The following is a 27,569-nucleotide window of genomic DNA, read 5'->3' as shown; positions in this document are numbered from 1 at the left end:
TCCGGTCTGAACATCAGGCCACAGCAGGACAAGGCAGCCTGGCCCTCAGCGCCCTCCTCCAGTTCCCACGGAAATGCATTCAAGCCGGAGGTGACTGGCTCCCAGTCAACCCTTCAGGCGTGACCCTCGGTCTTGCATCCCTGGCAGTGGAGGGTGGTTTCTCCCCTCCTGATGCCCGCAGAGGTGGGCAGCCCTGAGGGCCAAACCAGGGGCCCTTGCTTAGAAGGGACCAGCCCAGAGACAGATGTCACAGGAGCCGGCTGCCCTGGACCCCGCTAGCGAGCAGCCTGTCCACTTTGCTGGCTCCCTGCCTTTCTGAACAGTTTTGGACAAGGTTTCCCCACAAGGAAGCTGCACGGCAGCTTTTCATTGTGTTCCCCAACTCCTCCCACCGCAGAAGAGCCCAAAAAGGGCAAACCAGTCCCCAGGGAAGGCCCCAAGGATCTCTAACGGCTGCCCCGACCAGTGCCTGGGCCCACCAGGTGCCCTGCGCTCTGGGAAGCCCTGGGACTCAGAAGGAGCCACAAAGGCTCTCAGAAGGGTTTCCCTGAAGCCAGAGGGTTTGTGGGAAAGGAGGCCCTGGCTTTCCCACACACACTGCTCTCCAAATTCTCCTTCCCCCTCTGCACAGCCCCCTGTACCTCCACACACACACTGAGCATGCTCAGAACCAGGGCTCTGCTGCTGGTGGGGCTATGGCAGCCTCAGGTCCTGTCCCCCAGCCTGTGGCCTGCCCGTCCCTATCCCAACAGAGCAGCTCAGAGCACCCTCTCGTCAGAGCATTCGGGGAGAGCCTCTTGGAACAATCTCCACCCGGAACCAGAACCACCCAAAGGAAAAGGATGGGAAAGGTTTGCGGGTGGGTATCGGGGAAGGGCTGAGCCCGCAGAGCGTTACTCGTATTGAGTAAATCTTGACTTTCGGTCGTTCTTCTTGGTTGAAGGAAAACAAACAACTGACATTCTGATCTAAATCAAAGGAGCAAGTCCACCCAGTGTCCCAGGCCAGCCTTGCCACAGGCTGGAGGAGCCCGAGCCATCTGCACCCAGGAGGCTGGCCAGGAGCACGGGGAGTCAGACGACAGTCAAGGCTCTGTTCTTGTCAACTCCAAGTGCAGGCAGCTGTGCCAAAGCAGCTGGCCCAAAGCCCTGACTTGGTTTTTGCAGGGACATGCCGTCAGTGTCTACATTCAGTCCGGACCTCGGATGCCCAGCACGGGCGCTGACCAGTCCCCATGCGCAGAGGAACTGGGACAACTCTCCTACGGACAGGTACGCACCTGTGGCTGGCAGCCCGCCGGAAGTCTGGCAGGGCTGAGTGGGATGGGGCGCGGTCTGTGCCTCTGGAATTCGACCTTCCGCCAGGTTTCCTGGGGTCTCGGTACATGGGACCCAAGTCTCTTCTGCTGGACCTTGGGAAGAGGCAAAGTGAGAATAATGAGAACCCCAGGAAGAAGTGAACGACCTTGACCTTGAAAAGTCCTAACCCGACCTCAGCCAACCCCAGGACAATGCGCCCACGTCCTCCCCGGAGCCCCGCGCAGCAGCCTGGGTCTGGCGGAATCAGGTGAAGGCGCGAGCAGAGGAGGAAGAGCGAGAACTTCGCTCATAGATATGCTCCGGGTGGTGTCTAATCCGCTGCCTTTGTTTGTGTGCACAATGGATCTTATCTTCGGGTGAGGGCTGTGTTCAGGTCTATTATCACCCCATAGAAAAGGCTCCAGGCTTTCTTACCCCTTGTTCAGCCGCTCGCGGTGGCACCGCGAATTTAATCGAAACACCAGCTCAGGGGAGCGTCTTCGGAGACTCGGCCCTTTCTCCGAGCGCCGTTATCTCCCCTTCCTTGTGTTGGGGAGGCATAAAAATCACAAAAAAAGTCATTCTGAGCATATTCTTCCCGATAATTATTGTCAGACTTGGAGATAAGTACCCTACGTGATGTAACGTGTGTTAGCGGCCCGAATACAAGCCCTGCCTCGCGGTGGCCCAGACAATGGTGGCCCGCCACCCGGCCTCCGCGCTCCTCCGCAGACAAGAGCGCTTTGATTTTTCGTGTGTTTTGATAAGGCGCAATCTGGGGGCCTTTATCTCCACTGTTATATTTAAAGATGACATTCTACCCTGCAGCCTCCCCTATTGTCTGACCCTGATTGTCGCCAAATGTTGTTGTTTTAGTCAAACTCACCGGCTTAATGAAAGGCCTGCTCCCAATTTGAGGGAAATTATTTAAATGCAGAGTATCCTATACACTGTGGTCTCAAAAAGAACTAGGTGGTTAATCAAAAGTTAATTGTATAATTCTCATGCAGATTAGGGCCTCTCGCAGACGAATCCCAGGTTGCGGTCATTAAGAAAGGAGAAGCTCACCAATGCGCAGGGGCCCGAGCCAGTAAACAATCAGCCCAGTTTAATTTGTGGTAAACAAAGTGATGATCCACCAGGGTCTCCAAAGGAGAAAAAAAGGTGAAAATAAATTAAAGCACAACATACAGATATGATCTTTTTGTTTGAGGCCATCTTTCAAAAACATAAGCTAAATGAATAAAAAGCCATCCATTAATATGTACCAGAAGCCGACGACGACACAAAGACCAGCAAGTCCATGATTGCGCAGCGACTTTAGGAGGGGGCCTGGGCAGCAGATGGCCACTGTCCTCCGCCACCCAGACTTCCACCGCCGCCTCTCCCTCCTTGCAAAGAGCAACACAATGCCAGGTCCCCTTGCTGAGGTCGGGGAAGGCACACCTGACCACCTGGCTTTGTCTTCTAAGAGAATGTCGCCACCTGCCCTGCCTAGGGATGGGTGTCTGTGAATGGCCTGCACTGGATCAGAAAGCAGCAGAGGGACCCAGGACTGGCTCCCAGGAGAGGTGGGGTGTTTGCATGTGGGCTGAAATCCCACTAGCATGTGGTTTCTGATCAAGAGAGAGAAGAGAGGGGACCTGATCACCTTCCCTTTACCCTGTCCAGCCAGCTTCTCCCACCCTCTGGCCGGTGGCCTGGCCTGGCTTCGAAGGCCCGGTGCTCCCCTCAAGAGGAGACGCGGTCCAGGGAGAGCCCAGGCCCCACACCTCTGCTGTGTCTTCGGCAGGAGCGTTGTCCCAGAGATGCTGCCTCTGGGGAAGGCAGGGCCCCGGCCCTCTCTGTCTACTGATCACCTGACCCAGAGGGTTCCCACTGCACCCCGGGGTCCTGGGGCGGGGGACCTCGGCTCCAGGCCATCGTGAGCGCACAGGAAGCCACGCCCTTCCCCGTCCTCTGCGCTCGGCACCGCAGGGCTTGATGACGGAACCCGGAGCAGGTCGGAGGCATTATTTACCAAGATAAGTTGTAGAGATCAGCCGAGCATCTGTACTCTGGCTGCTCTCGTGACATGTGGCATTAATTCAGAAGTCTCCCTGCTCCCAAGTCCTGGGATGAATTTGAAAAGACCGAAATGCGTCTTCCTGCTCTCCCACGGTTCAGCTGCGTTTCTGCAAGGGAGAAAATAACGCTGGGAACCATGAGTGAAGAGAAGGCCCGAGCAGGTGCAGGGACACCCTGCCAGCCTCCCAGGACGCGGCTCCTGTCCACCCCTCCGTCCGCCTGGGCGGGGAGGAGGAGCTAGGAGCATCCCTTCCGCTGCAGGCATCTCCAGGGCCTCCTGTGTCTACACCTGGCACAGAAAGCTGGCCGAGACTTGGCCAGGTTCGGAGAAGTCTCCTGTCTCCACAGCGGGCTCCTCCTGCCCTCGGTGTTCAGACTTGAGTCAGTTCCCTGGGGCAGCAGTAACAAAGACCACACACTGGTTGTGTCAAAAGAACAGACATTTATTGTCTCACAGTTCTGGAGGTCAGAAGGCCAAAGTCAAGGTGTGGGCAGGGCCAGGGGGCCATCAGGGCTCTGGGGGGACCCTTCCTGCCCCTCCAGCTTCTGGAGGCTCCAAGCTGTGGCCACCTCCCCTCGGATCTCTGCATCCCCGGCGCCCCTGTGTCTTCATATGACTGCCTTCTGCTCAGGACACCACCATTGGATTAGGGGCCCACCCTATTCCAGGCTGACCTCAACGTCACTCGTTAAATCTGAAGTGACCCTATTTCCAAATAAGGCCACATTCGGAGGTTACTGGGGGTTACTTTTGAGGGGAGGCGAGACAATTCAACCCATAACAGAGAGCTCTGACCCTCTTTCAGTCCTCCCTTGACTAATGTCTCACACCCCGTCCCGTTCTGCGCTGTGTCTTTGCAGGCAAACCACAACCCCCAAAGAATACCCTGGGGGCTCCAAACAGATCTCCTCCCGGGGAAGGGAGTTGGCTAAGTATTGGGGCAGAGGGACCAGATCGGGGGATATGAAAACAATTCCTCCAAGATGTGGGTCCTCAGAGGGGCAGCCTCTTCACGCTGTGGGAAATTACGTCCAGGCCAAACCAGGCCCCCCCCACCTGGGGATACAGCCCTCTGCACGCGGAGGACCACGGCTTCCCAGACACCTCCGAGCTCCTCGGCCGCCTCCGGTCCGCCCTCTAGTGGCCCTTTCTGGAACCGCACCTCATTATTTGCTGCGGAGGAGTTCACTCCGTTCGCCCCGCCCAGGTGAAACATGTGGCCACCTCTGGAATAATGGGAAGACCTAACCCGCAGGCTGGCTTTGCAAACCGCCCGCCCTGCTCCTCGCAGGCCGCATTGCAGAGACGCGAATTCATGCAGAGCGAAGCACTCGGCTTAGTAACAACAGGAGAGGCCGGCTGGCCGTGGGGCTGGAAGGCGCCCCCACGCGCGGATTTCACTCCGCGGGACTCACGCGGCCGCGGTCGCCAGTGCCGCTGCCTCATAAATCTCAATAAATCTTACATTAGAGAGACGCCTTTGGAACGAAATTGTCCAGTAACACACATTTCTAATCGAAACACGCCGGAGTTTCTAAATATTAACACATAAATAGCACGTTATCCAGCTGATGCTTTTTGTCACCGACACCTACCGCGCACGTATCGATACGGGATGTCGATAGTGATGTATAAATAACATGGGACATATTAAGCTTCTAGCAGCGTCTAATCACACTGGCTTTGGTCCCTTGGAAAGAAACATTACTGAGGGCCCTTTTGGAGATGGGACATTTGTCTCCTTGTCATCTCCCTCCCCCAGGCCACGAGCCACCTGCCTCCCTGACCACGAGGGAACCAGCACAACGCACATCTGGAGGAGTCGGGGCGGCAGAGGGAGTGGGGTGGTGGGGTCCCACGCCCTGGTGTGTGCCACGTTCTCTCCAGAACGGTGGTGCCCCGCCACCCTGTCTCACCTGGCCAGCTGGCAGCCCTGGCACCGCCTGTGGTGGGCACCCTCACTGTGCGCCTGGGCGTGGAACTCGGAGGAAGCGATCTGCGCTAGAAGAGGAACGGCGAGGACTCCGCGGGGTCTCGTGGCCGGCACAGGGCCGACCGCCGGTTCGCGGGGCCCCACACACTTGAAGCGGGAAGGGCTGCGCGTCAAGGCCGCCGCGCGCCCTCTGGTGGCCCGTCCCGGAGCCACACGGGCCGCTTCGCCCGCAGCCAGTCTTCAGATCCATCAATCAAAAGGAACAAGGTCAGACGGAATATATTTTTAAATGCCTCTTCTGGGTTCCTATGGCAACTGGAGAAATTGTTAGACCCAAAGTACAATTAAGCTGCTCCTTGTTTCATATTAATTTGGAAAAGGAAACAACTTTATTTCCACCTTTTCACACTCCAGCTTTCCGCCACAGGTATTTGCAGGGTCTCCAAAGCCGGTTTCTGGGTTCCCATTCCTCCAACTGGAAGCCCCAGGAGGTTTCTGTGGGAGCCCGGGGATCAGAGCAGCCAGCTCCCAGCTAGCTTTGGATGTGACCCACTGTCCTGAAGACATGAGCCGGCCCCCTCCCTGCTCACGTCCCCAAATATTTCTGGAGCAACTGTGTCCGAGGGAGTCCCAGAGCCTGGCTGCCCTGCAGCCCTGCAGCCCTGGGGCCTCCAGCCAGACCTGCCTCTCTGCTCAATTCCTCCATCTGCAGGACTCTCGGGAGAATTCAATGACAGGCGCTCTTTCAGAGACATTTTTATTTTAGAATTTTTATTTAGAACAGTTTTATTTTTATGAAAAGGCACATAGAAAGTACAGAGCATACCTGGCACCCAGTGTTACACATGATGTCAGTTTAAGATACATGGCATGTTGATCTGATACATTTCCACGTTTCAAATGTTCCTGTGAGGGAACTCCTCACTGTATCACATAGTTACCATTTCTGTCTTGTGGTGAGAACATTTAAGATCTACTCTTAGCGCCTTTTTTTTTTTTTTTGATATGTGCCCCTAGTGGGAACCGAACCCGGGACTCTCTGGTCCGCAGGCTGATGCTCCAACCGCTGAGCCAATCTTAGCGCTTTTTAAGTATATAACACAGCGTTATTAACTATGGTCACCATGCTGTCAACTAGATCCCCAGAATCCATTCACCTTATCATTGCAAATTTGTACCCTAACACCTATATCTCCCCTTCCCCCCATCCTCACCCCTGGTAACCACCATCCACTCTCTGAGAAATAACATCGTTGTAATGCACAAGATTCCCATTTCAATTATTTTCTACATTTTCCATGTTTAGCTGTATTTTATTTTCTCTGATGATTCGAGAGAGTGATTTTTAATGTTCAGATTAATAGGTTGGAACATTTTATGGTTTGGTCAAAGACATATCTAATTTCTAGTTTTATTGAATCCAACGTGGCCTGGTAAATTTCTACTCCTGGGGCCTTCCCAAGGTTTCCTTTGAACGTACACAACACAGAAATACTGTGTATGTTTCATGAGTATTTGCAAACACCTTATCTCTCTCAGTTGCATCAACACGCATGTCAGAGCATCCTTGTTAATTACAGTATTTGAATCTCCTGCATCATTATTCACTTCTTGCCTACTTGTTAGACCCACAAAGAAGTCCGAGTCCTCCCATAAATGTGTTGTGTCTGCAAATGCCGTTCCACACATCTTAGCACGCCCTGAGCCTGCCCCGGTGAGGACCGTGGGCAACGGATCGCTAACGTGTGAAAGGAAGGCTCTTTCTTAAGACTTCTGGAACCTTATGTTGCAGAAAGTTCCAAGTGGCCTGCATGGTTTTGCTTTTGTTTCCTCCTTCCCTGGGGTGGGGGCGTTGGGGAGACTGCCCATCCCTGGCACAGAGCCCTCCCTGCCCCACCCAGTCTGTCCCTCCGGCTGCAGTCCCTTGTGCTGGTGTCTAAATGGGCAGGGCAGGTGATGCTGGGCCACTCGGCTGCGCTCCTGCTGGGAGAAGGGCTGTGGGACCGCCGAGCAGCCACGAGACGGGGGCAGCTCGCCTTCCTCCGCAGACTGCACAGAACCTGAAGGAGGCTCCCTGGCCATGGAGGCGTCCAGCTCTCTGCCCACCTCTGCTGCAGACAAAGCTTTTCCTTGGGGACCGAGCCACCGGAGAGCAGCGGGCCTGCCCCGCACACGCACCTGCCGGTGCTGGGAGGACCTGTCGGCCGGAAGGAGGGACCTGGCTGCAGGTGGAGAAGCTCCCAAATCAGAACTCCAATAAGCCAGTTGTTCCGGTGGTCACAGTGGCGTGGGTTAGCCATTCTAAATCTGTTTCGTGTATATTGTAGGACTGAGTGAAAAATAAACGTCTTGTGAATAAGGAGAGCCAGGCTTTTCTTCGTTGAAAAGGAGAGTTGCAGAAGTGGAAAAGAGGAAGGTCAGAAAGAACCTGTGGTGTCGGATTACAATTGGAAGTGTTGGTATCGATGGATGAACAGACACACACACACACACACGCATGCACACACGCACGAACGCACACGGCTCCCATCCACATCTGCTCCGGGAGGGTCTAGGAGGAAACAGTTGCCATGGGCTCCCCGGGAGCCCAGATCTGGTGCAGGGAAAGGACTCAAAGAACCTGGATACCAGGCTGTCCGGAAATTAAGCAAGGGTTCCAAGGACGGTGAGGGCAGCCCCAAGGTCACGGGAGCCAGATCCCAGTGGTCCAATCTAGGAAGCTTGAGCATCAACATAAATAATAACAGTAACAGTTGATAGCCCAAAGATCAAATAATAACCCACAAGTCCACACAGATATAGAGAAATTGAAAACCAGCACAGAGGGAGAAGGGACAGCTGTCCCCTACAGGAGAAGTCTCACTCATGTAGAAGAACGAGAAGGATTTCTTTAAAATTCTCCATTGGGCCACCATCATCATAAGCATTGTTCCAGCCAAGAAGCATCAGAGGGTGATAGAGCTAGTGAAAACCTCATGAGGAAAAGGTCATTACAGAGTTTCCACGAACCACCCGCAGATACTTAGTAACTGCAAAGGGGCCACTAGAGCCACCTGGCGACAGCGCCCTGACCTCAGCACTGCGAGACCCCACCGCGCCGTGTTAGGACTTTGTACTTTATCCAGGTTATCAGGAGCGCCTGGACGGCTGAACACGGGCGGGGCCCAGCCAGGTCTGCATCTCGGGTGGGTCTCTGCGGTCAGGGCCAGAGGCCAGGATGCGAAGAGGGGTACCTGGAGACCTGGGGACCAGTCATCCAGGCAAACGGTAACAAAGAACTGAATCAAGGCCATTTCATTGGGGTGTGTATTTCACCCCCATGGGGCTCAACAGGGTTCACCCCTCAAATCCAAGGGTGGGGGGACCGACGCGAAGCAGCAGCATCTAGTGGGAAAGACATCGGTACCTGCTCAGGGGAGGTACGTGGTCCCCAGGCCGTCTCAGAGAACTTTCCAAATGGGAGAAGTTTGGAGGTGATGGGCCCTCTTCAGTAGGGATAAAGAGAAATGATCACATTCAAGAAATAACGTTGAGCAATGACCTGCTAGAAAAAAAATGCATATACCTACCCCCAGTGGAAATGTGTACGACCTGCTGATGAAGACAGGTGGGACGTTTCTTCGGGCTTGCCCTTACCTTGGTCCCACTGAGAGAGCCCACCCACCGGTAGACCTAGCAGGACCTGTGGAACCGAGGATGGGTGTGGGGCACCCAGACAGCCACGCCACTGGCTGGCCCCTTTGGTGGCCTGGCTCAAGGAAGAGCTGGGCCACCCAGATTCTGTCTTTACAGACGAGAGATGTGGAGGTCACCAGAGCTGGAAGGTGCGGAGGGGGACATGCTGGGCTGTCACTGTGTTGGGTCCCTGGCGAGATGACAAGGCAGAGGAAGCATCTGGATTGGGCACAAAGAGCGGCTCCCAGAGAGCAGCCAGGGGCTGGGCTCCACACTCTCCAGCCCCAGCTCCTGGTCCAGTGCACCTGGTTCCCTCTCCTCCTGTCTCCTGACGCCTCTGCCCCTCCACAGACCCCCGTGTTCGCTTGGCTCACCTCAAGCCTGTTTCTGCCTTTTGCAACCTGAAAGTCTTCATTCCAACAGATCCTTTAAACAACAGTCAAAGGAGGAAAACACCCCAATCGAAAAATGGACAAAAGACTTTGACAAACAAGCCACAAAAGAATACGACTAGCAATTAACACATGCACAAAGCGGCCACCCTGACTGCAATCCAGGAAATGCAATTTGGCAAAGATCTGGAAACTCCTTGTACCTGAGAAGATGTCATTCATTATGGTGGCATGCAAGTTAGTATTCCTTTTTATTTTTATTTTTATTTTTGTTTTTAGTTGTTCATTGATGTTAGGGAGAGAGGAAGAGAGACAGAAACACTGATGAGAGAGAACATCGATTGGCCGCCTCCTGCATGCCCCCCACTGGGGATCGGGCCCACAACCTGGGCCTGTGCCCTGAAGGGGAATCGAACCGGCGACCTCTTGGTACGTGGGTCCACACTCAACCACTGAGCCACACTGGCCGGGCAGTTAGGATCCCTTTCTAAAGAGCGATTTGGCAACAAGTGACAACCAACTCCTTAAAATTTTTCCTATTCTCTGACTCACCCAATCGCTTTTGAGAGCGTGTCCTGAGGGGATAATCAATCTCTTCTAATTCGATTCTATTTATGAGCCAAAACTGAGTCAAGAAAATGCAAGGATTTAAATACTGAATAGGAAAGTTCACTGCAGGGTTGCTTGTAGGAGCACAAGTCCAGAAACAACATAAATGGTCAGTAATAAGGACTCGGTTAAATGAATTATGGGGGGGGCGGAGAGCGAGCTGCTACGCGGCCATTGATACAGCGTCTCGGCAAAGTATTCCGTGAGAGGGACATGGGTGTTATTTTTTAGGCTAATGAATATATTAGTGTGGAAAGGAGAACACAAATCTGAGTATTTACCTGTCGCATGGCTGACATTGTTTTGTTGTTTGGTTTTTGGGTTTGATTTTGCTTTGTTTGGGGTACTTTGTTTGTTTTGGGGAGGTGTTGGGTTTTTTTACATCTGACCTTTCCAAAGAGGCTCATCTCAACTGTCCTGCTAAATGCATGGGCCCCGGCCCCTCCATCCCTGGCACCCGACACCCAGCAGCCCCACGGGTCCCTCCTTCCCGTGACTTTCCAACGTGCCCAACGACTCACCCATCTGGTCCCCGATCACCTTCCCAGCGCTGTGCGGCTTCACGGGGGGGGGGGGGGGGGGGGGCTCTTTCCCTTCCGTTCGCAGGCATCTGAGCACTGGGAACAGGCTGGTACCTAGCGGATGTACGGTCGACATGGCTCTAAAAGCAGTTACGAAAGGACTACAGCCCACGGGTCAGGACCCTGGGCAGCTGGGTGCAGAGAGGGCCCATCACCTCCAAACTTCTCCCCTTTGGAAAGTTCTCTGAGACGGCCTGGGAACCACGCACCTCCCCTGTGCAGGTACCGATGTCTTTCCCACTAGATGCTGCTGCTTCGCATCGGTCCCCCCACCCTTGGATTTGAGGGGTGAACCCTGTTGAGCCCCATGGGGTGAAATACACACCCCAGTGCTATCACCGTCGGGAAGGAGCGGGACCCAGAAGGGGTCTCTGTTCGGCTCACTGTCCCAGAAACCGGGGCAGGAGCTGACAGATCACCCCCATCGCCCTCCACTGTACCCCCATCATCTCTCCAGATTGAAAACAGTGCTCTGGTTTTTTAATGGAACAGAAAAACTGTTCTTTATCAAGATATAGCCGGGCAGCCATGTGCTTTCTATAAAGCTGATTACAGAGACCAGATGAAAGAAGCTGAGGAGGTCAAAACACATTTCAAACCCCCTCCGTTTTCTCGGGTGGAGAAATGTTTTCTATTATATTTGTGAAAAGTTCACCGCCACCTGATAAAAATCTTGAGAAAGGGCATGTGTGTTGCTAAATTAGCTCTAAAAGAGGACAACTTGAAGTAAAATAAATCTGAGTTAAAAATGAGCTCAGGTTACCTGCCCCAGACTGCCAGGGAGGGTGGATCCACAGCCAAGTTCGAAGAGGCTGGTCTCACCAGCCAGAGCACAGCCCCGAGGACCAGGAGGGGCCTGGCCATCTTCCCACCATTAGACCCTGATAGTTACGGCAGCTTTGGTTTTGTAGGCCGTTTTATGAGCTGTGAAGTTCTGTCACATTGCCTTGTTAATTGTAAATAAATGCCCTCTTTTTTCTTTATTGGTTTTAGAGAGAGAGGAGAGGAGAGGGAGAGAGAGAGAGAGAAACATCAATGAGAGAGAACATCGGTTGGCCGCCTCCTGCATGCCCCCCAGTGGGGATCAGGCCCACAACCCGGGCATGTGCCCTGACCGGGAATCAAATCGGCGACCTCTGGGTGCAGGGTCAACACTCAACCACTGAGCCACACCAGCCGGGCTCCCTCAGAGATTTTAAAAGCCTGACTAGTCTTCTTTCACTCTAACTATATTAGTTGCTCATTTATTCGTTCAACAAACACCAACGAGAGCCAGGCCTCTCCTCCACAACAGACGTAGGAACACAGCCACGAAACACGGGCGATTGTGGTAAGAGCCCCACCGACTCACTGCTGTTCTTAAGAGCATGACATAAACGGAACTTTGTGGATGGCTGCTCTCCTCGGAGAGGCTCTCATGAACATCGAGTTCCCCTGGGTGCTTTCATAGGCCTGAAATGTTTTCCGACTGAAACAGTCATGACACCAGCAACCTCGCCGGGAGGGGTTCTGAATAATGAAGGCAGGCAGCCAAAGCGGTGATGCTTTGTGGAGCTCTTTCTAAACTATACGATGCATTGACCCCATGACACCGCAAACAGAACCTACAGAGCATTACTTAACTTTTTCTTCAAGAGTCAAGGTCACAACCATGCCACAGCAATGCACACGTGCTGTGAGGGACATGTGATGGGCTCTGGGCCCTTCTCCAGCCCAGCTCTGCAGACACAGTGTGAATTTTTTAAAACTGGGTTGGCTGGGGAAACAAAAACAACCTGGAATTTGCCTTCCTGAAGATGGCTTGACTTCTTGCTATTTGTCCTCTTCACGACACTGGAGTGGCTCAGAGGGAAATTTATTGCATTAAAGGCTCATATTAGAAAATGTAAAAGGCCTCAGATCAATAGTCTAAGCTTCTACTTTAAGAAACTAGGTGAAGGGGGAGGAACAAAATGAACCCAAAGCAAAGAGAAGGAAGAGAACATTAAAAATAAGAATAAAAATAAGTGAAATTATAAAGAAGAAAATAATAAGAAAAAAAATCAATGAAGCAAAAACCTGGTTCTTTAAAAAGATCAATAAAATTGATAAACTTCAGCCTGACTAATGAGAGGGGGAGAGAGAGAGGACTCAAATAATCAATACCAGGAATAAAAGAGGGTATTGATAGACAGGCTTGGCAGATATTAAAAAGATAGTAAAGAAATACTAACAATAATCCTACTCTCAAAAAGCAATTTAGATTAAATGAATCAATTCCCCAAAACCAAATTCTGCTAAAACTCACCCAAGATGAAAGAGAAAAACTGAATAGTCCTACAACTTTAAATGATTTGATTTGTAGTTTACAATTTTCCACAGAAGACACCTCCAGACCCTGGAAGTTTCATTGGTGATCTTTACCAAACATTTAAAGAAGAAATAACACCAATTCTACACAATCCCTTCTAAAAAACAGACAGCAAGGAAACGCTTCTCAACCCATTTTTCACGAGGCCATCATTACCCTGATCACTAAATCAGACAAAGACAGTACAAGAAAACAAAACCACAAACTAATATCCCTGGTGAATACAGATAGAGAAATCCTCAACAAAATATTAGCAAACCAAATCTAGCAAGAGGTAAAATAAAGAATAGTCCCTGACCGAGTGGAGTTCATCCTGGTCATGCGACACTGGTCCAATATTCGCAAGTCAATCAGTGTCGTCCACCATATTGAGAGTATAAAGAAGAAAACACACGTGATCATTTCAACTATTGCAAAAAATAAAATGCATTTAACAAAATTCATTCATGATTTTTAAAAGATTTTATTGATTTTTAGAGAGAGAGGGGAAGGGAGCGGCAGAGAGAGAGAGAGAGAAACATCAATGCAAGAGAGAAACATCAATTGGCTGCCTCCAACATGCCCTCAACTGGGATCGAGCCTGTAACCGGGGCACGTGCCCTGACCAGGAATCGAAGTGGCAACCCTTCAGTGCATGGGACGATGCCCAACCAACTGAGCCACACTGACCTGTGCTTACTCACAACTTTTTTAAAACTCTCAGAAAACTAGAAATAGGCGGGACATCTTCCACCTAATAAATGGCATCTGAGAAGCACCTCCTGTGAACGTCACTTACACATGGAAAGCTGACTCCCTGCCCGAGATCGTGAACAAGGCCCGATGTCCACTCTCCACTCCTCTTCAGTATCCTACTGGAAGCCGTAGTCATTGCAATAAGACAAAAAAGAATAAAAGGTGCTGAGGGCTGAATGCTCGTGTTCCCTCACAATCCATTTGTTGAAGCCCTAACTCCCAGTGTGGCTGTATTTGGAGACGGGAACGCTAAGGACATCATCAAAGTTAAATGAGGTCCTCGGGGTGGGGCCCTGATCAGAGAGGGTTAGTGTCCCCAGGAAGAGGACACCAGAGAGCGTGCACACTGTGCGAGGGCCATGTGAGCTCACAGCATGAGGGAGGTCATCCGCAATCCAAAGAAGAGCCCTCTCCGGACTCCACAGAATTGTGAGACACAGTGCCTGTTGGCTAAGCCACCTGACTGCGGTATTATGTTGCAGAAGCCTGGGTAGACTAAATCAGAAGCTACCAAGATTGGAAAGAAAGAAATAAAGAAAGAAATACAACTGTACCTAATCATAGGCAATGTGATTGTCTATATAGAAAATCCCCAAGGATTTCACACACACACACACACACACACACACACACACACATTCACTAATTGTGTTTCTCCATAGTAGCCATAAAAAAATTGGAAATCAAAATTAAAATTTAAAAAATAAAAACCATTTACGATAGATCCCTTCAAAATAAGATACTTATGTACATATCTAACAAAATATGTACAGTATCTATGCATGGATCCGTACAGAATCTAAAAAATACAAAATGCTAATAGAAGAAATCAAAGAATACCTAAACAGACCTGACACGTAAGGAATTGGAAGGATCACCCTAGTAAATATGTCAGTTCTTCTCAAAATGATGTCTGATTAATATAATTTCAACCAAAATCTTAGCGGAAAAAAATGTTTAAGACACAGGCAAGCTAATTCTAAAATGTCTATGGAAAGGTAGAGAAAGGGTGTTGAAACAAATTACACTGGACACACCTATAAGCAAATAAAATAATAGTAACAATAACAACATTGACCTAAACCTCACACCTTACACAAGCAATAGCTCAAAATAGAACATAGATCTAAAAGTAAAATATAAAACTATAAAATATGTTTAAAAGAGAGAGAGAAAATCTTGATGTACTGGCGTTAGGCAAAAATCTGATAAATTGGAATGCATCAAAATTAAAAGCTTTTGCTGCATGCAAAAATAAATAAATAAATTTTGCTCTCTGGGATAAACTTTGGAAAGAATGAAAAGACAAATTACGGACAGGGAGAAAAGATTTGTAACTGACATATTTAGCAATGACCGGTATTCAGAACATATAAAGAACTCTTGAGGCTCACGAGTAAGGAAACACAACCCACTTTTAAAATGGGCACAGGACTTGAACAGGTACTTCACTAAACGGCGTATGACAAATTAGCACAGAAGAAGGTGGTCAATATTTCCAGCCACCAGGCAAATGTAAATGAACGTCCACTGAGGCACCACGGCACACCTGTTAAAACGGCTGAAACTCCTCCCAGTACCTCGCGCTGACAAGGTGCAGAGCCCCTGGGCCCCCCCAGCACGGCTGCTGGGGATCCAAACCAGTTCAGCCTCGCCAGAAAACAGGCGTTTCTTCTGAACTTAAACATATACTGATACACATAAGCAATCGTAGGTGGTTTCCTTTGAGAAATGAGAATTGATGTTCAACAAAAATCTGTGTACAAGTATCCAGAGCAGTTCAACTCATTGTCACCAAAACCTACAAACAACCCCGAAGTCCTCATCTAGTGAATGGATACCAAGCTGGGGTGCATGCCCAGTGGGTTAGGAACCAGAAATTAAAGACACAAATGACTGATGGACACAATATCGTGGCTGAATCTCCAGACCAGTCCCCCAAAGGGACCTACTGCATGATTCCGCCTGTTTGTCCTCCGAAAGACAGACCCGCCGTAGTGGGACGCCTGTCACAGTCGCCGGCATGTGTTTGAAAGGAAACAGTTTTGGGGAGACTGTTTGGAATGGAACTACTCCGAGTCCTGATTGTGCTGCTGGTTACAGGAACCTGTACAATCTGTTATAATTCATTAAACTATTTTGAGTCAATTTTACTGCGCATGAATTTGAAGAAATGCTCTGTGTCCTTTGATGGTCATCAGAGTTCAAAAACTGTTAGCACCCATAACTATCCAAGACCAACACCATGTAATAGTCTAGGCGCAACATTCATCTCATTAACCTATTTAATGTTTTATGTCAAGACGTGCATACTGACCAGTCTTCTCCACTAATTCTTCTTATAAATCACCCAAACGAAAACGGTGCCCTTTGCTTATCCCCAGAGACACTGCCATTGTAGATGAGATACCTGTTTGGGGCAACTCTGGGCATAAAGGGAACTCAGATCTTGCTGGCTACTCAAATTCCTGCCTTGCATTGTTGTCAATACTCGAGGTTTCAAAATCCAACTTGCTACATAATCGAGGTCCTGCTGCATGTACTTTTCATCCTAGATAATATATTTCTCGGAACGTGATAAAAAAAAAAATCACCTCTAATAAATAGGCTTTGTCATGAACCCATTATTATTTGATGTATATTTTAAAGATTTTTCCTACATCTATAATCCAATAAGTTGGACACTTGGATGGTGCTACTTAGAGTGTCTGTGTATCCACACACTAGATACTGACTGCCCTTCACACAGAGCCAGAATCCTAACCGTTGCCGAAAACAGAGTGAAAAACAGTTGTTAAACTCCTGCTAAAACTCCCACGAACAGCCACGTCTTCTTTCATTTCTTCTTTAAAACTTCAACACGGATGTAGCCCAGGAGGCCATTTGTGGTGATTCCGCTGCCGGCTGGCAGTCGGTCCGCGAGCCCTGAGCACTCGCTGCATTGTATATTCAAGGGCAATTAAGTTGCTAATAGTCAGCTCTTTCCAAAGTCGCCTGCTGCAGATGATGTATCACAGAGTATCTGAGGCCAGAAACAGCCGGCAAGGAAGGCGACGCTTGTCCTTAACTCTCGCTCACAGAAGAAGCCAGCGTGTCTGAAATGACGAGCCCACGCTCTGCACTGAGCGCCTGAACTTGAACTCACTGGACAGGTCGGTGCTGCCAGGCGAATGGGCTTAGGATGCCCACAGGAAATGGGGAGGGGCCAACCTACCGGTTCCCACTTGGTCCCACCCAATATTCTGCCTCTCCCCTTACAGATTCCACCTGAACACTTAAGCAGAGAAGACGCTCTCTCTACCCCAGACAGGAATGTTTCAGCTCATTAAGTTCTTTCTTCCTGAATACTCACTCTGGGCTTGACGGGTGCTTTATTACAGATAAGAGGATAATTCAAAATTAAAAGACATGAAATGCGGCTCTTCTAAGCAATCACTCAGACCATTTGAGGGGAAAAACACTCTTATCAAACTCCATTTTTTAATAATAAAATGGACACAAACATTTTTCAACAGTCTGATGGCCCAATTTTACCTTTTTTCTGAACGGCGTTGAACGTGCAGTGTAAATGGCTGTGCAGATCCGCGAAGCTGCCTTTTTCAGCAGGTGAGTTTTTCCTGAGTTCCCTCCTTTCCTGTGTTCTTGGCTGGGATCTGGCTGCAGGCCTGGCTCCCCTTGAGACTCGGGGGCTCCCCCTGCTGGCCGGGGAGCACATTGCCCAGCTGTCTGACCTGGGACCAGAACACGCAGGTCCCCTGTGGGACTTGGCTCAGGTGCTTAATGTCAATACTGTTGAAGTGGAACTTTTGATCCCTCTCAGTGTTGATATTTGGTCCTTAGGATGAATCTGCTTTGAATGATTGTCCTCAGATGCCAGCAGGGCACTCCAATGTGGGCAGGTGGATGGGCCAACCTAGGAAACCAATGTCAGCCAAGGCTGGCACAGACCAGATATGAGAACGGTAACTTGCCTCCAGTAACCCATCCCCACTGCTGCCCCCCCCCCCCCCCCCATCAAGCTTATTCCTTAAAGCTTCTGACTTCGAATTCCATTCCACAGTCTCAACACAGGCAAAAGGCGTCCACTTTTAGAGAATCTGCATTGGAAATATCGGACAAAAGCCTTTTTTCCTACAAAGTCATTTCCAGGATCTTCCTACATGTAGAGTAACCCCCACCACCCCAGCAGCTGAATCACATTGACGGGAGCGAGCCTGTCTCCCCCAAGGTCAGCCCCAAGGTCAGCCCCGATTATAGCCAGGAAGAGTTGGGCAGCTCACAGGGGGCAGAGCTCGGCCTGCAGCAGAGATGTGGGCTATGGAACAGATTTCTTTTGTCCTCCAATATTATGCAAATAAGCAAATCAAATTAAGTACCTGAGTATTTTTTTAATTAAGCGTTTTGATTAGATGCGAATCTGTTGCAGTCAGAAGAAGAAATTTTATTTCAAAACCCCAGATACCCTGGCTATTCAGCACGTCGTCAACCAAAGCAGGACTCCCGGAATAGCAGAGAGCTCGTCTTTTGATTTGCAGGTGGATGGGCACCGGGGACAGGGTGGGAGCTGAGCCTGGGGAGAGCAGAAGGAGACGAGAAGCCGTGTGACTTATTTAAAGTCAAACCCGGCGGCTCGTGCCCCACGCGGGAGCGCACAGCACCAGCGAAAGCGAGCGGCAGCCGCATTTCCCTGGGAGAGTCCTGCTGAGCCCCCTCACCAGAACTGAGGGCTGGTAGCTTCTAGGCCCCAACTTGGGTCAGAGAGCAGGTGTCACAGGACGGCAGAACGCTGTGGCTGGAGGGTCTTGGAGACCCCACGAACAGGAGGCGCTTTGATCTGCCACCCCGTTCCAAGGAGAAGGCAGGCAGAGCTCCTGGGGAGCCCAGCATCGCTGTGGCCTTCCACCAAGGAGCCAAGATAACCTCTCTCCAACAACAAACCCCGCTGGCCTGGGCTGGCACTTCCCCCCTTGCTCTTAAAGTCACTCCCCTCTAGAGATGAAGACACTGAGGTCTACCCCTGGCTGGTTTGGCTCAGCGGTTAGAACATCGGCCTATGGTCCAGAGAGACCTGGGTTCGGTTCCCGCTAAGGGCATGTACCTTGGTTGCAGTTTGTCCCCGGTCCTGGTTGGGTTGTGTGGGTGGCAGCCACTCGATGTGTCTCTTTCACGCCGATGTTTCTCTCTCTGCACCCCCTCACTCTAGCTGAACAAAAAATGGAAAAATGTCCTCGGGTGAGGATAACAAAAAAAAGAAAGAAAGAAACTGAGGTCTAGCGGGTACATCTCTTCAACAGGATCGGTAAGTGATAGGCTTGGACTCAAACCCAATGCTGAAAACCGCCTGCACGTGGTTAGTCTACAACCAGTGTTTGGGGAGTGAGTGAAGGAACGGAAAGCAGGAGAGCCTGCAGCTAAGCCCTCAGACGTTGAGATGCTGATTGGGCCATGACAGCTGGTCATTTCAGGGTGCGCTATTATGACGTAAGAGAAGGAGCATGAAAAGCTGGATCCTAGCCATGGGTTGTGCCAAGCCAGACACATGTCGTGGACAAGTCTGTGCTCCCCAGTCCTCTGCTCTTGCAGGACCATGCAGCGGTGCTTCGGGCAATCTTAGTGGGAGGGGGAGTCCTGGATTCCGGCCACGCAGGTCACCTGGAGTCATTCTCAGATGGCCAGGGAGCAAGTGTTACTGAAAGAGCATCTCTGGGAAGCGCCACATCAGAGCCAAGAAGACAATCCAAGGTCAAATCATCATTTGCAAAATGGCTCAGTGGATCAGGCGCGGAGCCCAGCTAAACCCCTGCTGACCGGGGGGGAGCAGGTTCAACACCTTCCTCCCCAGCCCCCACCCACCACAGTAGGATACTGCAGGGAAAGTGCCTGTTGTTCTCAGCCACTCCGAAGGGACAGCCACAGAAACCTCACATCCTTAACCTGCCTGAAAAGTACAGTCTCAGATGTTAAAGAAATGCAAATGAATGATAAATACACAAAAAGAGGTGTGCCCTTCCTAATAATCAAATATAAATTAAAATAATAAATTACCGTGTTTAACTACCAACCTGACACAGATCAAAAGGATTCATTGATCCTTGTGATGATTACAGTGTAGGAAAAACTAGATGCTTCTATATTGCTGTTGGGAATACGGTAGCCTCTTGAGATGGTAATTTGGCCACATGTGATACAAGCCATTTCAATATCAACACCTTTGACCAAACAATTGGAAGGACATAGTAAAAATAATAATAATAATAATAATAATAATAATAATAATAATAATGAAACCAGGATGTTCATCTCAATATTGTTTATAATAGCAAAAGGTGGAAACAAACTCAATATTCAATAATGAGAATATAGATAAATAAATGCAATAGAATATTGTGTCATTTTTAAGGGTGAAAAGATTGTTTAACTTATTTTTTTTTCTCTTTTATTTTTTTATTTATTTATTATTATTATTTTTTTATCCTCACCAGAGGACATTTTTCCATTTTTTGTTCAGGTAGAGTGGGAGGGAGAGAGAGGAACAGAGAGAGAGAGAGAAACATCGATGTGAAGGGACACATCGAGTGGCTGCCACCCGCACAACCTGGGCCGGGGACAAACTGCAACCGAGGTACGTGCCCTTAGCGGGAACCGAACCCGGGTCTCTCAGGACCGCAGGCCGACGCTCTAACCGCTGAGCCAAACCAAACCGGCCAGGGCGAGATTGTTTAACTTATTTTTATGGAAAGCTATTCGGGATATTTATCAAACAACCCCAAACCACTGCCAAACAGCATGAATAGTGAGTGGCACCAGGCGGTCTGTACATTACACCACAAACCACTAACAACAGTCCTCTCTGGGTAATTTTCACTTTAATTTTCAGATATCTTCTGATCATTTTATAGTCATGGAAGGACTCATAATCATCGAAAATTCAAACCAATGAAGCTATTTTAACTTTGTAAAAAGGCAAGGAACCTGGGGTATTTATACATCAGCTCCTGAAGTCCGCGGTGGAGGTGGGCCCTACCTGCCGCCGCCCCTACGTTTTCCACGGCTGGAGAGGAGGCAGGAGGGGAGAATCCCGTCAGACAGAAAGAGGGGACACTGGTAGCTGACAGCCCGCCCCAAAGGTCCAAGGGACACGGGTGAGTCAGTGAGACAACAGCTCTTGATGCGGATGACAGCGGCAGGTAAACGTCGCCGGCCTCCTGGGGTCTTGCCTAACCTCCTCCAGCTGTACCTCCAAGGGCCAGTCGTGCCTGACACACAATGAGACATTCGAGTCATGCTTGTCCCGTGAATGAACGCACGAGCCCATGAATGAATGAGGGTCCATGTGAGCGCTTGTCTATACGTTGCATAAAACCAGTCTGGCCCTGGCCGGTTTGGCTCAGCGGTTAGAGCGTCGGCCTGCGGTCCAGAGAGACCCGGGTTCGGTTCCCGCTAAGGGCATGTACTTCGGTTGTCCCCGGCCCTGGTTGGGTCGTGCGGGTAGCAGCCACTCAATGTGTCCCTTTCACATCGATGTTTCTCTCTCTTTCTCTCTCCTTCCTACTCTATCTGAACAAAAAATGGAAAAATGTCCTCGGGTGAAGATAAAAAAAAAAAACAGTTTGATAATATGCCGGAGTTTGGGAAATGACTTGAATTCTTACCTAAGTTGAATTAAAACCTGTGACCCACAAAGGCTTCTCAGTTCTTGCCTTCTCCTGCACACTGTGGTTTGGTCCCAACACGACAGCAAGTCCAGCTGCTAGGGTTCGGGACACACGGAATTGGTCAGGCACCAGGTTTGCCAGTGAACATCCTGAGACGCTTCCAGGCAGCCAGCGCCGGAGAACCAGGATCTTGGTCCCGTCCAGCCCGGAGCCCAGGATGGATTTCACGTGTGACGACAAAAACTGTGAAATGCAGACTTCCACGTCCAGACATAAAGTTCTGTTGGGACACAGCCACGCAGCCAGGGCACCGAGAGAGCAGATTGATAGACACACCTGAGCTGCTGGGTCCACACCAGCTGAGGAGACACCCCTCAACGAGGGAGAGGCACAGAGGCTCACACGGCACAGCACCCCCACCGGACCCTGCCCAGATCCTCAGCAGAACCCCCTAGCTCCACCCCACACCTCTCTCTCCTGTGGCCACATGGTATCAACGCTACATGGACTCTTCCTCCCACTCCTCCCGCCCATTCCTGTGCCCCCAAGTATGTGGGTCACCTGGAGACACACCCTCCCCTGTGACCACGGCCCAGTTCCACGCACGTTCTCCTGCCAACGACACACAGAACGTGGGAAGAGGCACCCAGCGTCATGACCACACACGGAGCCCTTGAGAGACCCATCTCCTGTGAATATTGCGGAAGCTAATAATGTTCCCTGTTTTAATACCATCAATTTCCCTCCTGATCAGCGCTACCCATCAGGAGTATCTTCAGGTAATTAACATTTTTACATTTTTAATTATGAAATCTTTCCTGAGCTGGCAGGGTGTCAGGGATGAGAAGCGCCAGGCGTCCATGGTGCTGAGATCTGAGGGGTCCCTCTAACCTGGAAAGACCAAGTGGGCGTAGATCGGGGTCACGGCGTGCCCAGAAAGTGCGGCTCAGCAGAGGAGCTTGCGTTCGGTGGCCAACCTTGCTCTAGAACTTTGATGGCAGAGCAAGTGTGACTTTTGTAGGGAACACCAGCAGCAGTCAGTCTGCAAGGGGACCGAGCCGGTGACACCCATCCCCCAGCTCCCCTGCACCTGGACACGGTGGGGAGACAGCAAAGGCTGCCTGCCTGCTGCCAGCCTCTCTGAGGTCCCCCCACACCCCCATCTCATCTCCCTCTGCACGGTTTTCAGTCCCGTCACAGTGAGCTCCGTCCCGCATTTTATCAAACAATTCTATTGAATACCCTCCTGTAGAAGAAACATGCCCGCAGGGAGACGTCGCCGGAAGCCAGGAAACTGGGACCGAGTGGAGAGAAAACCAGGAAGGCGACGTGCCCGTACCTGTGCCTTGCAGACGCGGTGGTCTCGAGGACAGGCGCCTGGGTGTCTCTGCAGCTCAAGCCCGCCCGGCTCAGCACATGGGGCTTTCTAAGCACACTCTCCTCCGAGTCCTCTGGCTGGCTTTCACCGCTCTGCTGGGAACCGCAGGGGAGGAGGACGCTCCGCCTTCAGACAGCCTGGTCTGGGACCAGGTCCCATAGGTGGGGAGGCCAGGGTCCCTCCCACGGGGCCCTCTCTCCCACTCAAGAAACATACTCCATCCCACAGGCAGGAGCCTCCATCCACGCTCCCTCCATCACTGCCCAAGACACGTCCTTCTGATTTTCTCCTCCTCTGTTCCTGCTATTGCTCGGACCCCTCCAGGCGCCGTGGAGGTGTCCACGGTTGACCTCACTTTCCAGGGGTCAGGAGGCCACTAAGTGCAGCCACAGGAACCAGTGCATTAAAAGAAAATGTCTGTTTAAGAGAAATGGACAGCGGTGTTAGAATAGGCCTGCTTCCGGTGTGGCTCAGTGGTTGAGCGTCGACCCAGGCACCAAGAGGTCGCCGGTTCGGTTCCCGGTCAGGGCACATACTCGGGCTGTGGGCCCGGTCCCCAGTGGGGGGCATACGGGAGGCGACCAGGCTATGCTCTCTCCCATCGATGTCTCTATCTCTCTCCCTCTCCCTTCTTCTCTCTCCAAAATCAATAAAGAAAAACTATTTAAAAGAAAAAGAAATAGGCCTGCTGAAAAAACAAACAAACACTTTTCCTTAAATTCTCATGAAAGTGAATGTTTCCCCCTAATTTCAAAAGTGTTTAGACTAAGCAGCTGTGAGGTCTGGGCTATGTAAGGCTAATAGGTTGGTACGCAGACTCGATAGTTCGATGAGAGAGAAAACTGACTCTGCCGGGTCTACGAAATCTCCCCGGCTCGAGCCGAACTTGCCACTGCAGGTGAGCGGATGAGAATTGTGTCATCTGGTCACCTGCCTAAACCGCACCGAGCAGTGGCTTCGGGGTCTCCATGAAGTAAACAGAGCTGGGGTCCAAAAGGTCCCCTGTAAAGGGGCAGAATGGATGAAAGGCTGGAAGGGAGACCCACCATACGTGCTTTATAAAAGTGTGTTCCTACGCTCCTCATTTTACATCAGTGCTTGGGTTTCTTGGTTTGGGTATCAAGAAATACAACTGACCAAAAAAATGTTGAATCTCCAGAAACCCAACCACCAGTAAGAGCTGACTTAACGTGGGGATATAGTGGTTTCCGATAGAGTTCACCACTCTCGGAGTTAAAACTATTCAGTCAGTTTTTAGGAAGTGACTCGGGTGGCCCAGGACACAGAAGTTTAGGAGACACTGCTCCCCACGGGAGGGGCACCTTCCAGAACACAGCTTTGCAGGTAAACCCCAATCCTCTCCACCGGGGTGAGCCACTAAAGTCACCTACAACTGGTTCAGTCATGTGACTGCCCCCCCCCCCCCACGTGCACACTGATTACCTTCGAGCCCCTCTGGTGGAAAGTAGGAGGGAAGAAACACTCACTGTCTGGCTCTGAACACAGGCTGCAGGTCTCTTTTTAACTCAGATTAAATTGCCAGACAACCGGCTGGCTGTGTCACAGGGAAAGCACCCAAGCACGGCACATCACAGTCACTTTGTCTCACCGGACGGTTATCAGAAGTGGCAGCACCAGGTACCTGTTAGGAGCTGGGGGGATGCGGAGTCCGGAGCCGGCAGCCCCCACTTGGCGCACAGACGCCCTCTGCTGGCTGCCGGCTCCAGGGTATAACCAGGCAGCCTCTCCTCTTCCCAGGGAAACCGCCTTTGCAGGAAGGAACCACAGGCTAGGTCACTGCACTTCACAAGATACTGGGGTGACTGAGGTGCTAGGCTGATGACCCCTCCTCATCAGCAGGTCACAGCGGGTCCCAACTCGACCCTGCCCCTGAAAAAGCTTTTTCACCCAAGGTCTAAATTTCAAGGAGAGAAAAATACAGGCAGGTAAAGTCAACAAAGCTGCTTGAACAATACCTTCCCTCTGAAGAAATAACTTTTAATCTGGTGCGTTCAACGATGATACTTGCAAAGACGGCTAAGCCGTGTATTCAATTCTGTTCAACTACTGGTGTGAAATTTTAATCAAAAAACTAGAGAGCTCATTCAAAAAAGAAATTAGTGGGAAAACTTTGGTCGTCTCTCATCAGTGAAAACTGATTTAGTTATGCAAATCACTGCTATGGATATTAAACCGCTGATGAAAGGTTTTTAATGAAGGGATCTTTTGTTTTGGAAATGCAAGGGTATATGCTTTAATTTCTTGCTAATTTACTGTTCTTTGATAATGTTCACATTTTCCCCAAAGTGGCTTTGCTGATGGGTTGAACGCTGTGAATAGAACTACAGACCAACAATACTGGGTTTGACAAGCCCTCCCCAGTGTAACCATACACCGTGATTTGCGGCCTCTTAGGCACAATTCTATTAGGGTGAATTTTGTCTACAGGGCTTTCCCTGAAATGAATTCTCATTTTAATGTTAGCCTCCTGCAGTTTTTAATTTTTAATCTGTAATATGAAATTGCAAATTTTACAAACATCATTTGAAAAAGCCACTAGGCCAGAAGCGAGTGCCAAAGTTTACATATTGCCTAATTAGACCGTTATGAGAGGCAGCTTATCAATGTCACGCCGAAGATCATCAAAACATCCAATTACTAATTTGAAAAACACATATATTTATAGGTTCATTTTGTTTAATTTGCATCCGGTTTGCTCAATAATTGTTTTAAAATTGTATTAAGGCTAATAATTTGGGTTCTGCTGGTAACGTACCTGAACTGCAGAGGTGGCACCTTGCTGCCACCACGAGTGGAAGTGGCTTCCGTGGCAAGGCGCTGGGGGCGAGACCTCGGCCGTGGGAAGCTCCAGTCTCCAGGTCCTCAGGAGAAAACCTTCTCAAAGTGGAGAGCCAGAAGCACCTTGCCTCACATCATTAAGAGTGAGTGAGAAAAGAAAGGAGTGGGTGGGGGGCTTGGGGGGCTGGAGGGCCCTTCAGGGAAAGGGGAGTAGAGACCTCTAGTCCTGGGAGCTGGTCTGAGTCATTCCAGAAAAGCAAGAGCGGCTTCCTTCAGACTTTTTTTTTTTTAATCCTCATACGAGGACATTTTTGCATTTATCTTCAGATAGAGCGGGAGGGGGAGAGAGAGAGGAAGAGAGAGAAACATCGATGTGAGAGAGACACATCGAGTGGTTGCCACCCACACGAACCCAACCAGGGCTGGGGACAAACTGCAACCAAGGTATGTGCCCTTAGCAGGAACTGAACCCATGACTCTCAGGTCCACAGGCCAATGCTCTAAATGCTGAGCCAAACCGTCCAGGGCCAGACTTCTAAACTACGGAAAATGTTGATAGACACAAACGTAAAGAAGAGCAGTATCATGAACCCCGAAGCCCCAGCTCCCACAGCCCAGCCTCACAGGACCGACTCCCACGGGGCTGACCCTGTTTCATGGGGCCCGTGTCTCCTCGCCTCCCACCCTCCTTCCCTTATGACTGTGGGGCGAATCCTGGGCGGCCTAGCACCCCAGCTGCAGGTCTTTAAGATATAGCTCAGAAGAGTAGGTCTTTTGTAACCTATAAAATATTATTATCACACCTAAAAACTTCACAAGGATTCCTTAATATTATTGGATAATCAGTCAGAGTCCCATTTTCAATTTGCCCCAGTAATGTTCTGAATAATGCTATTTACAGTTTGAGCCAAGATGCAAATAGCTTGTATGTGTTGTAATTGGCTGGTATGTGCCAACTCTCCCCCTCCTCCCCCCACCCCGTCCCATCATAGCTCTATCTTTATCAAGTTATTTATCTAATGAAGAAAACAGACAGATCACTTGCTCGCTCAGTTTGGATTTTGCTGATAGTGTCACTATGGGGTCCCCTTTCGGAGTTCCTCTATCCCCTGTATTTCCTGGAAATTGGTAGTTGAATCTACAGCATTTATCAAGACTCAAGTTTGGTTCTTTGGGCAAGACTACGTCCTAAGTGTGGTGCTTTAACTCGCTCGTTCTAACCTCGTTTCACGGTTCTGTTTCTACCCATGAATTTGCAGGGACTGGAGGGGAATGGTGTTCATAAGCATGGAGGCTCCAGCCAAAGAAGCCCGCTCACCTTTGCCCGTAGGAAAACCCGCAGATGCAACAGTTGGGCAGCCGCAGCCAGAGGGCACCTGCCCCCCAGCGAGTCCCCACGCTGCACGGTGGGCTGTGCTTCCCCAGCACCCTCATCCAGAGACCTTTCTTCATGGAACCTGCAAAGTACGCACATTGATTTACTGTCTGGCATGGAAACTAATAACTTTTGTTTTGAATAATGACATTTACTGAGCTCCGAACAGCCCTGGCTGTGATTTAGCTGCTGGGAAAATGCAGAAGTAAACAGCCCCCAGCCAGTTGCCTACGAGCTAATGATAAGCCCACTTTCTGTGTTTACAAGGAGATCCCCTCCGCGGTCATCGGGATGAAGAGAGCCTCCAAAGTCCGGGAACTCCAGCTGCCCGACCGATGGCTCCCAGCCTGACATGAGCACTGCCTTTCGGGGGTCAGAAGCTTCCAGTTGCAAAGCCAAGGAGCTCGCACTGCAGGGAGGGGACGGCTCCCTGCGCACAGCCCTCCGCGGCAGACAGGCGAGCCGCTCCCGTAATGGCCTCGTCCATCATGCCGGCTTCATTATTACACCCATCACCCGAGCAATTAGGAGCACGTCGAGCTGGTTATGGAGCCCAAGAAAGGGAGACGTCGTGAACAAGAGGCTACCTGGCTTCTGAAATGGAGGTCGTTTCCATGGCAAACGATACTGAGTGATCATGCGAGATGCTTCTGACGCGTTCAACCCGGAGTCAGATCCAATGGGGCCTCCAGTGGGCCCCAGACTGGGGGAGAGGGGGCAA

The 27,569-nt window shown here is 50.4% G+C and overlaps 1 long non-coding RNA gene across 1 annotated transcript; it reads right to left on the bottom strand.

The window, feature by feature from the left end:
- Positions 1-1,340: 1,340 nt before the first annotated feature.
- LOC118632517 lies at positions 1,341-26,920 on the bottom strand. The gene is made up of 4 exons (XR_004960038.1): positions 26,792-26,920; positions 18,018-18,211; positions 17,176-17,578; positions 1,341-1,411 (listed from the first exon to the last, which is right to left on the bottom strand). It is a non-coding gene; the product is annotated as an uncharacterized LOC118632517 (long non-coding RNA).
- Positions 26,921-27,569: the final 649 nt, after the last annotated feature.

The sequence above is a fragment of the Molossus molossus genome, unplaced genomic scaffold (genome assembly GCF_014108415.1).
Source record: "Molossus molossus isolate mMolMol1 unplaced genomic scaffold, mMolMol1.p scaffold_m16_p_17, whole genome shotgun sequence".
Taxonomy (NCBI): Eukaryota; Metazoa; Chordata; class Mammalia; order Chiroptera; family Molossidae; genus Molossus; species Molossus molossus.
The sequence above is the reverse complement of the archived record's forward strand: the minus strand, read 5'-3'. Positions and strand labels throughout refer to the sequence as shown.